General features: G+C 35.1%; 1 long non-coding RNA gene across 1 annotated transcript; it reads left to right on the forward strand.

Moving 5' to 3' along the window:
• Positions 1-3,210: 3,210 nt before the first annotated feature.
• LOC142637213 (uncharacterized) lies at positions 3,211-4,812 on the forward strand. The gene is made up of 3 exons (XR_012844581.1): positions 3,211-3,333; positions 3,995-4,086; positions 4,517-4,812. It is a non-coding gene; the product is annotated as an uncharacterized LOC142637213 (long non-coding RNA).
• Positions 4,813-12,250: the final 7,438 nt, after the last annotated feature.

Genomic DNA, 12,250 nt, shown 5'->3' on the forward strand with positions numbered 1-12,250 from the left:
CTTGAAACTTCGCTACGGCGTCAGCTTTTGCCTTATCCATCTACCCACGAAGGGTGGTCAACTCCGTCGCCAAATCAGCCTTCACCTTCTCCACCTCTTCTCTGAGACGAGTTTCCTCCTTCAGCTTGGCAAGAGTGGTCGTCAGCTCTTCGTTGAGAATACGGATGGCCTCTTTGTACTGATCCCATTCATTGTTCTCAATCTCCTGATGCTTGTGGTACTAACAGATCACCCCCTCGTTGGCAACGCACCTATCTTGAAGCCCCCTTATTTGTACTAGCGCCTGAATCAAGACACCCATCAGGAAAAGAATGAAGAAAAAGCACACAAAATTATAACTAAAGAAGAATGTACCTTAAACAGGTCGTAGAGACTAGACGCCCCCAAGTCCTCCGTGGTTTTATCAGCATAAGGATCCAGGTCTGTCTTCTTGATGATCGAGTTGACCATCTCAATGGCGTAATCCTTATGGGCAAGTTGTCTGTGGACAGAGCAGGGATGACAGGGCCCTTTCCGGTAATCAGACCTTTCCATGGCTAGAAGGCTTAGGGGGCGATGGGTGCTTCGGCTGCTTGTCACCAACAGAGGGACCGTTCCTTTCTTGTTTGGATGATCATTTTGCCATCATTTTTTCTCTTAAGCATCCCTATAGTGATGGCCTTAAAGGCCAACGTTGAGATGCAGCCTTGCTGCTGCTGCTTGAGTGTTGTAGCAGACTTCCTCACTAGTGCTCTTTGTCTTCCTGCTTCCAATTCTGAAGGAGGAATAAACACTAGAAACAAAAAACAGACGGTTTGGAATAAATAATAAGTTTGAAGACTTATGTTGACGAGAGAAGGTGTGTAGTCGTCGAGCTTCTCGGGTCAGTTCAGGGCTGTCGCAAAACGCGTGGAAAGTATCGAGGGTGACGAGATCCTTCCACTTCCTTTGCTTGAAGGGGATCTCCAATACCCGACGGATGAAAGCCTCCTGCTCTTTGGTTATTTGCGGACGGACCTGGGTTGAAAACAGAACAAGGGTGTTAGATGCATGACAAAGCAGACGGAAGGGTGGAATGAAATAAATGGATAGCCCACTTGACTCCTTTACGATTCCCTATGTATTATCAAAACCATCCAGCATAGTTTCCCACTCCTCAAGCCTACAAACCCAATCCGTCCCTTGGAGGAAGAAGTAACGATTTTTCCAATTCCTATTGGAGTCAGACATGTCTGACACTAATCTAAACGACATCTTCCTAGCTAGAAAATGGTAGATACCCTAAGATAAGGAAATATGTTGAGGCTTGTAGCAGTAGAAGAACTCGTCGAGGGTAAGCCGACAATTCCCACCACTAAGCTAACCCTAGATCACTTTTGCTCCAATGAATATTCTCCAAGTATTAGGAGCGATCTGGCTGACAGACAAGCCTAAGAAGTTGGCAAGTTGATGGTATAAGTCCGTCAATGGCAGCCTTAGTCCCACAGCGAATATAGCATCATACATACCAATGTCCACAGTCCTCCTAGAATAACACTTCTCAAACTTTCTGGGTAGACGGATTGGGATGCACTCAGGGATTTGATAGCAATCCCGAAGGGTATTGAAGACTTATCCGACATCATCTAGTTAAAACATTAACCGTCCATATCAAAAGTAGCATAAAAGGCCGATTGCCCCCGTCCCCCTGACCTACCGTCTCTACTCCTTTGGATGAATCCTCCCCGTCTTCCTCATCCTCCTCGTCTTCTTTATGCTCTTCTCCCCCCTCATACTTATCTCCCTTGACATCTCCCTCATCCTCTTCCTTCTCATTCTCCTCTTCATCATTGAGGGAATGGGTAGATAATTCCCTTTCTAAGGACCGAGTGAAATCTTCCTCGGGCTCATGCGACGGATAGATCTTGTAGTAGCTCGCACCCTCACGAACTGACGATGATATTTCACTTGTCACTTCTTTATCTGACATCTATCCACCTACAAGCGATGGAGGTTTTCTAAAAACCTATTTGACGAGTCTCAAAATACAAAAGATGACTGATCACAAAAGTAGAAATTAAAAATAAAGAGAAGGAAACTTACAAGAAAAAAGGATGAAGAATCTGAGCGACGGTTCTCTCAAAAGACGACAGTTCACAAGCGACAACAATGTGATCTACAACATGACAACTCTAGGTCTCACAAAGCTCTCAGAAAGAAGTAAAGAAAAATGAAAAAGGAAGAGAGGAACTATTTATAAAGCAAGGGGTGCGTTATACGAAGCGACGCCTATGATTAGAAACGAGGCCAACCAGCTAACGCCACGTGTCACCCAGAATTTAAACCAAGATTGCTCAAGGACATTTAATGACACCCTTTTCAAAAAGGTCGTAATTAATGCTTATGATACTCCACGACTAGTCAACTAGGGCCAACAGAGCCATGGAGTAGAAGGCAACTGATGGGGGCATTTTTGACAAAAACAAGCATTTATAAACGGAAGGCTAAGAGAGCAGACAACCTCTGCGGGGTTGTCAGCATTAAGGCAACGAAAGACCCTTGATGAACCAACGACAATAGCAAAACATACGACCCCAATGCCGACGGATACGTCCCATATGAACAGGAAGAAATGAAGTGACGATGGACCATAAGACCGACAGAATGGAGAAGCCGACGAGTCTAGCATGGCCATGCGTGATCCCCACAAGTACTCATATATGGTAATATCTTGCGCATCACGTGCCAAGGCCTTATCATGCTCACATGTTTTTATCATATGGAAAGACACCGTAGAATCACGGGAACCCTAACACCAAATACCATCCACAAGGAAAGATCTCTACATTTAAGGGGATCTTAATTCACTACTCACCACTACATAAGGACCAGATCTTTTCTTTCTTGAGGTACGTAGAAAATCCCTAACTCTTTCACTATAGAATAGGGATGGCAATTTAGATCCGACCCGCGAATACCTGGTCTAGCCCAACCCTAATGGGCCGGGTTTTACCCGGCCCGATAAATAATAGGGTCGGATATGGGTTTTAAAAAAAAAACCCGAAGCGGGTCCGGGTTTTATCAAAAAAATCTAGACCCAACCCGAAACCCGGCCCGGATAAATACCCGGTTAAATACCCGGTATGTTAAATTACTAAAATACCCCTTATATATATATTTTCTGATTTTTTTGTAAGCCCTAAGTTTCTACTCTCTGCTCACTACACACACACACAGCCGTCTCTCTCACACTCAGCCAGTCAGCCCTCTCGCCTCTTGCCTCAGCACAGCCCTACCCTCTCGCCTCAGCCCGCAGCTCTCGCCTCGCGGCCTTTCTCTCTCTCTCAGATCCGTTCATTGGATCAGAAACATTAGGTACGTGCCTTCATTTCCATCTCAATTTGATTTCAGATCTGATTTCTCTTCCTCTCTTTCTCTTCATTTCTTTACTCCTCTCTCTCTTTTTTTTTTTTTTTTTGCTTTCATTTAGTGATCTTTCCGGACGCATGTTTATGGGGATTGGGCTGTTAGGAACCTCAAAGGGAAGGAACTTACAACATCCATATGTTAGATAGGATGGTGGGCGTCTATATATTATATTTGGTGCCAAAGGAAGGCTATCATCCGTAATGGCCCAATCTTGACTAAGGAGCAAATCCTGTCAAAAAATAAAGAAAGATGTTAAGAGGCAAGCTTGAGTTCAAAGCAAAATTCCCTAATTCCACTCTAAACAGGATTCTTTGCTAACTTTGGGGCTTAAACATATCTATTTTGATCTCCACATCTGAATGATTTTTAATTTCTGCAGTAAATTGCGGAATTTGTTTGGATTTTGAGATATAATGGAGCCGTTTGTTGGATAAATGGAAAACGGCAAAGGTTCTGATTTTTTTTTTTTTTTTGGTGGTAGTAGGATGCTGTACTAACTATGGCTGATTGTATTGCACTATATTTATTCGCTTTGCTTGGGTTGTGAGTTGCATTTGAGCTGTTTACTGAAGTCAGCTGCTTGCTTTTTTCTTGCAAGTAAATACAGAGAGAGGTGCAAAGAATGACTATGGATTCCACAGATTGTTGCTGCCATAGATTGCCAATTAGCTGCTAAGGCTATTGCAGTGTGCTTGGAAGGTTGATTGCTTAAACAGTGTTCCCCTGTCATAGTTCACAGATGTTTGTTTAGGTTGTGCTATTAAATTATCTGGATCGGCCACACTGCAAATTTTTATTTTTTAAAAATTTTACGAGATTTTGAGTTGAGAAATGATCGGCTGAAATGGAAATTCTGTTTCGTTTTTATGAGATTTATAATTTAATTTTGATTTCATTTTCATGGAAATGGAAGTATCTTATATTTTGGTAACCATGTTAATACTATTGATTCTTGAATTTCTATTATTTACTCACTTTCATGATCACCCATCTTTTGATAAATTTGTGAATTATACTAATGGGTATATATAGGGAAAGAAATAGCAGACCCTTTGGAATTTGTATTTTTATATTTGCTTGTTACAAATTGATGAAATTTATTTCATTTTTTAATTCATTGTTGTTGTAGGTTCTTCAACTATGTCTGGTGATTGTGATCTTCAAACAATTCTTGATAATGGGGAGCCTAATGAAGAGGATGGGAGTTGTGTCACAGTTGTGGACAATTAAACATTTTGTAATAATTTAGTAGCCCTTTTAATTTCTTAGACTTGTTAGATTAATTTGTTGGTTTGTAATTATTCTAAACCTTTTGTAATTCTTAGTCTTTTTAATTTGTTGATTTGTGGAGGATAAAACATTTTGTAATTTCTTAGACTTGTGAGATTTTTTTTTTTTGAAGGTCTTAGACTTGTGAGATTTATTTTGTAGCTTTTTAAGTAATTTATTGATTTAAAATATTAGTTGTGATTTATTGATTTGGCTGTCACATAATGTGGCCTAAATGCCATATAACAGGGCAAATTTTGGTTGCCATATAAGATGATTTTGGGTGCCATATAAATAGAGGTAAATAATTTGGCTACCATATAACAAGGCAAATTTTGGCATTTGGGCCATGTTAAATGGCTTGAATGGGCTTGAATTTAGGAAAAAAAATTTAATGGGCTTTAATTTTTTTTTTTTTGGTTGGGCCAAATTTGGGCCCAATAAGTTAAACAGGGCCCGTGGGGCCCGCGGGGGCCAGCGGGGCGAGTCTGAGCCCCGAGAAAAAAATCCGATTATTATTCGGGCCGGGTCCGGGTCCGGGTTTCGGGTCTTGGCCCGCGGGTCGGGTCCAGGTATGCAAAAACCCGGCCCGAACCCGACCCGTTGCCATTCCTACTATAGAATTCTTAGAGATTTCTCATTCACTAATTTGACCTTCAGAAGGTTCTTGGCTGGTACCACACTGATGTCTTTTGTTTGGTCCATTTTGTTTTCATGCCATAGGTACCCATTATAGGCCTTTGGAGTCTACAACTTACTGACGATTTCAGCACATCATCTTCTAATCAATTTAGTTTTGACCCGCAGTAGTAGACGGGAGAGTTTATTATACATTTTACCCCAAAAAAGAAGTATTTCATGTGCATTTCAAAAAATAGAATATCATAATGCAATTAGAAGTTCTATTCAATACTTGAATGTTTGTAAGATATCAAGGCCTACATTTTGATATGAAAACGTAATTTAAGCAAAATTTGTTCCTCACATTTATCATGGGTTTGTCACCTTAGTATGACAAGTATCATTTAGAAAATTAGGACCTAGCCTAGGTAGGTAAGAGTTTTGGAAACCTTACAGAAGTATCTAGCTGTGACTGTTATGAAGATTCAAAAAAATAAAAAACATAATGCTGGGACCGCTTGCTTTGCTTTTTTGAAAAAGAGAGCTCCTGTGTCTATCCTTTGTCTATATATTGAATGACCCATGATTGCCCTTCTGACCACTGTAGTCCGTTGCTTACGAGATCCTTTATTTATTTTTATTTTTTTTGATATAAGATCCTTTATTTCGGCATAACTAATACCGTATCGTCATCTATGATCTTGACGTCATTCAATATTGTACTCGTCACCTATGATATTGCCACTCCTTTATTTTATTTTATTTTATTTTTTAATTTTTGTAAAAACGACTTGGAATTGTAGCTTCTCCACCTGAATATAACCATATATGGGAGTCATTGCTCATGAGCCAAACCTTATTTTGATGATGAAATATAAGCAGAACCATATGCCCGCATACTTTACTTTATTATTATAATTAAGTAAGCCAAGCTATGTATGACAATACCCCACTATTAGATTATAATAATTAATTCCCAATTTATTAGTTAAAGTGGTTTATGATAAAGTTATTTCATACAAGGATACCAAACCTGACAGCTCGCACAAATGCAACTTTAATTTTTGGCAAATTTGATTTTTTTTTTTTTTGCTTAAAAAAAAAAAGGTCATACTTTTATAATGTAACCAGTTCAGTTTATCAAAGAAACCAAATGCCACGAATTAAAGCTTTGTTATTAAAAGAAAAAACAAGATTGAACTTTTCCACTTTTCACTACTTGATTGATCATTCATAAATGTTTTTTTTTTCTTGATGAACCTTCGTTCATAAAATGTTAATGCCTACATTTTGACAAGAAACATATTTTAACCATAATTTGATCCTCGTGTGCATCACGAGTTTGTGTCATCTTTTATTTATTTATTTTATTTTTTATAATAACTTTAAATAATTTATAGGTTAGCCATGATGACAGCATGGTAGGACCTCTTACTAACTTTATTGAAAGAGTTATGTTTGTGCCATAACTTACCTTTGTGGAATCCATATTACTCCTAACATTCAGATTTCTTGGCATGTGATTTCTTAAAATTTGAATGCTTGAGAATATAAATATTCATATGTTGGTTTTTTCATAGAAATCTTAAAGAATTTATTTATTTTTCCCATACTATCCTTAAATTTAAACAGATTTTTAATTTTGAGAATATATTCAATAGATTTTTTAATAAGACTGAAATATGGAGAGACAAAAATTTGGATAGAATGATAAATTTTTGGATATTTCTCATTGTTCAAGGAACTTTTAATTTCAATTAGAAAATCAGCTAATCAGTTTAGTTTTGACCCACAGTTGAGGGGTAGTTTATACATTTTACCCCAAAAAAGAAGTATTTCATGTGCGTTTCAAAAAATAGATTATCATAATGCAATTAGAAGTTCTAATCAATACTTGAATGTTCGTAAGATATCAAGGCCTATCTTTCGATATGAAAACGTAATTTAAGCAAAATCTGTTCCTCACATTTATCACGGGTTTGTCTTCTTAGTATGACAAGTAAATTTAGAAAAAAGAAAGAATCAAATTGAATTGAAGTATAGGGTGATGAGGGAATTGTCCAATCACACTTGCCCAATCTTGTTGGTTAATAAAAACAACTGCCTTCTTATTTAAGAATGGATATATAAATATGAGATGGGTTCAAGTTACATCTAGTGTAACTTTTACCTTTTTTAAACCATTGGATTTAAGTAGATCCAACCGTCAAAAAAATATCCTCATTAATGCTAATATCCTAATTGATCTCATTTATTATCTCTTATTTAATAGATTCTATACTTATTTCTAAGCCCAAAAATATTTATACGACTGACTCTTTCTCTCTCCACTGCACGTCTCTCTCTCTCTCTCTCTCTCTCTCTCTCTCTCTCTCTCTCTTTGCATGTTTTTTCTCTCTATCTCCTCCACGGCTCTTCTACCTCCATAGTCAGGTCCCTGGTAGCAAAAAAAAAAAAAAAAAAAAAAACGCTACAGATGGTGCAAATTCCACAGATGGTGCAGATTCAATCTATTACTTGAATCTACACAATCTATTGCAGACACAAAAATATTAAAAAAGAACGACTCTTGTTTAGTCATTTTTTAACATTAAAATAAAATATTAATTGGGAACTCTAACAACCATTGACCACATGATTTTCTAGATTGTATAAGGATTTAAAAGTTTTGCAAACACAAATACAATACCACATGTGGAAGATCCAATTAAGATTAAATATGATGATGAGTCCATCATCTACCACCCACAAGTTCCGGTTGATTTGTTGAGATGACTACACAATACGTTGATTTTCTTGGAGTAGAAAATTTTAATTTATTATCAATCCTTTGTTGATTAATATTGCAAATAAATTGAAGGTAGATGAGAAGAAATTTTATGTTACCCTTTATGAAGAATTCAAGTTTCAAAACCATAAAGAATTCAAGAATTCAAGCTAGTTGCCTTAAGTTTTGTTTTTACTATTTAAACGTATTGTAGCCTCAAAAGGAAATTCAATTTAGAGATTATTACCAATAAAATTGTAGGGTTTATCTCAAACTTTTCTTCAGTGAATTCTAGTTTATCACCTTGTAGATTCATAGAACCCCTCATGGATTCGGGGTTCACTACCCAGAAACTAACAATTTAGTTTCTATCCATCAAAAAGAATATCGTGTGTGCTTTCTTTAGACTTCCATGACATCATTCCACCATCTAATATTTTACACTTTTTAGGAGCCTTAATTATGTTTTTTTTTTTTTGTTGATTGAAGTGATGCCGATATTATCGTTTTATTAATATTCTAACTTTAGATTATTTGAGACATGATCCTATCATATTAGACCTCCATTAACTTTCTAATCATGTTTGTTTCTTTTTGCAACCACTACTTTGGAAGGATCCAAAAAGGATAAAAAGATAACCCTCAATATGACTTAATTTTCAAGTTGAAATCCCTTTATTGATATGTTCAAAGCATTAATTTATAAACAATCCCAAAAAACGTGGGGCTGACTCAGTTAGCCCCTCCATGTATTCCAAGTGACACTACCTACTTCTTTTAAAATAAAAAGTGGAAGTTGGGTGGAGTTAGGTTTGGTTTAAGTCATGTGAGAGAGAGCTAAGCTTAGATTACATCTAGAATGTCTACATTCTAATAAAGCATAGATAGCTATGAATTCCATCCAATTTAAATATACACCAATGGAAGTACGCGTGAAATGAATTTGGAGAGTGGTGGTCTTGGTCAGCCAATAAGACAAACTAAAAGAAGCCATTGAGTGGTGGATACAATTTAGAGATTATTATCAATAAAATTGTAGGGTTCAAAATATATAAAATTAATGTTTTATCCACAACATTTTTAAAGTAATTTTACAATAAATCTTAGGTGGTAAGCTGCTATTGATTCTGATTTAAGTTCAATACTGATATCTTTTTTTACCTACCAATAACAGTTTGTCACATAACATTTATTGTAAAAATATTGTAGTTATAACATTACTTCAAAAATATAATTATAGCTCCTCAAACATAATCCTTAACCCCTTAGGAAAAAAAAAAAAAAACCCTCAATTAACAACAATAGAAACAACAAAAATAACTTAAACAAAAACAAAACTAGGTCAAACAACAACAAAAAACAAAAAAACAAAACCAAAACGAAAGCTGGCACATATGCAACTTAAATTTTTGGCAAAGCAAAAATTCGTCGGTCGTCAATCGTCATTGATGACATTTTCTTATCAAAACCAAAAAAAAAAAAAAAAAAATGCGACTAATTAAAGCTTAATTGGTTATAAAAAGACAAGACACGCTTGAACACTAGCCCACTTTTTTTGTTTTTTTTTGTTTTTTTTTTATTGGCTTAACCACTTTTCACTACATGATTGATTGTTCATAAAATGTTTTTTTTTTATTTTTTATTTTAAAGAAAAGTGTTCATAAAATCATAGTTGTCAGAATTCCGATCTAGATCTTGCAATCCTACGATTTTACAATCTCACCTGCCCAAAACGATCCAGATCTTTCAAGGATCTTTGCGATTGTTCAAGATTGATAAGATCACATAATTCTGATGATTCCAAACGACCTTTATTTCTTGTAATGTTTTTAAACTTGACAGAAAGCTCAGTTGGACTTAAATGAAAAATAAAATCTCAATAGACCAAGTTTTTCTACTTTAATATAGAGAGAGTGTCAGTTGCATCTGAATAAAAAATATTCTAATAGAGTGTCATGTTTTGAGATTTTTGGCCTCTTTAAATGATGCTTCTAAATGAATATAGTGATGTATGGTAATTATATCAATGAATGTATAATTTATGTGATTATTTAACATACCAATGTGTATTTTTGTTTTTTTCTCAAATAATGTAGGATCTTAAAATCCACGATCCGATCCTACGATCCACAATTTCATCTACCTCTCACGATCCTACGTAGGATCCCAATTTTAACAACCTTGCATAAAATGTTAGGTCCTACGTTTTGACAAGAACGACTATAAGCATATATAATATGTTCCTCGCGTGCATCACGAGTTTTTGTCTTCTTTAGTATGGCATTAACAAGCATCATTCATAAAGTAGGACTCCTTTGAAAAAGAGAGCTCCTGTGTCAAAATTAAACCACCAAAAAGTTGGGTTTCAGATTTTTGTAACGAAAAGGGCATCAAATACATGGAGGTGGGCTCAGACTTTGGCAATCAAAAAAGGTGGGAAAAAAACAAAGAAACAAGCAAGAGGTGGGAAAGTGTGACAGATCTAGTATAAGTGAAAGACCTTTCATAGAAATTTTAGCTAGTCATGATTGTTACAACTTCTCCAGCACTAGCCATCAAGTATCGATGGATATTCAACAAAATCAGTAATTTTCAGTAGTCAAACCAACTCCTTAATGGAACAACATTTGGTTGGTTACAACTTACAAACATGCAGTTGATAGTCTCAACTATTCATGTTAAATGACTAATTGTTTTATGAATAAAGTTTTGGATCAGAACCAGTTGAAATAAGAATTTTAATTTTTTATTATTTGACATTTCAAATTACCATCCACTTTATTTTATTCAAATGACTTAATGAGTCATTTATGCAAATTATGTGACTTTAATATAGGTTATCTTACTAAAAATATGTTAGGTCTAATGGATTAGGTGTTGGCAATCAATGACAAATTTTTTTTTTTGGGAAGAAAACTGAGGATTTTTTTTTCAAGGAACCAAAACTAAGTCGGCTTGAATTATAACATAATTAAAGGAGTACTGGTGGAACATTTTCTATCCAAACTAAAAAACCTATGACATGTAAAGTATGCTTTGTAAAGTTATGAGTTATAGAATTACCTTCACGCTTAACATGAGAAAAAACAAAATATATATTGCCAAATGTCTCTATATGACACTTAGCATTTTGAAGTAGGTGACCAATAGAGGACATAGAATTAGCTTCGCCCTGTAAGGATCGGAGTTGATGACTATCTCCAAATCACCCTCAATAAACAAAAGCTACAACAAACCATAACCAAAATCTATAGCGTTTTATGAAAAAAAAGAGCAGAAAAAAATCGGGTTACACTGAGTAGGATTTGGTGGAGCTGTTACCTAAGGCTAACAAGAAAAAACTGCTGGTCTGGCCGATTCTTATCAAATTGCTTAATTACAAAAGAAAACATAACATGCACATAGTAAGACGGGAAGGATTTTATGTACCCGTTCGTTTTTGTCACATTAGTTTGGTTTATTGTGGTATTGGCATTAGTACAAATCATCTTCAAAATTCTGTAGTGGATGAGTTTGCATTACACTGATCATGGAGCTCTAGTTCTGTCATTTATGGCCCCTAGGCTACAAAATGTGTCAAATTCACAGTTTCTTTTGAACAAACTTAAGGGTACCAGCTTAATAATTATTAAAAGGTCTTCGAGGACCTAGCCCAAATGTGTGGCTACCCCAAACCGTTAGAAAACTTTCTTGGGCTTCTTAGAGACCCGTCTCGGTATTGCTGAGGCTAGAAAATGTAAGTGGGTTTGTAAGGAATCAGTTTCCAAGAGTCATTTGGCATAATATTATTCTCAAACAAGTTTATCAACCATCTTTTCTAAGTTTCATTTAATTTAAAATTTTACTTTTTTCTCAAATAAATAAATTAAATTGTACTCAGCAAAATTCTACTACCAAAAATAGTAATAATAGTTTAATAAATTGTACTCTTTTAAGAAATTAAAATTTTTATTTTACTAAAATCCTTTTATGAAAAGTTTCAAATTATATTTAAAAATTAATATTTATTTTAATCATTTTTATTATATATATATATATATATATATATATAACAAATTGTAAAATTAATTTTTTTTATATCGAGAATTTACTTTAGAAAAAACTTTTTTACAATTTAAAGTAACTCACTAATTATTAATATAGTTGCTATATATATATATATATTATATTATATATATATGTATGTATATATATATATATATATAT

This window comes from Castanea sativa, chromosome 5, assembly GCF_040712315.1.
Source record: "Castanea sativa cultivar Marrone di Chiusa Pesio chromosome 5, ASM4071231v1".
Classification (NCBI taxonomy): domain Eukaryota; kingdom Viridiplantae; phylum Streptophyta; class Magnoliopsida; order Fagales; family Fagaceae; genus Castanea; species Castanea sativa.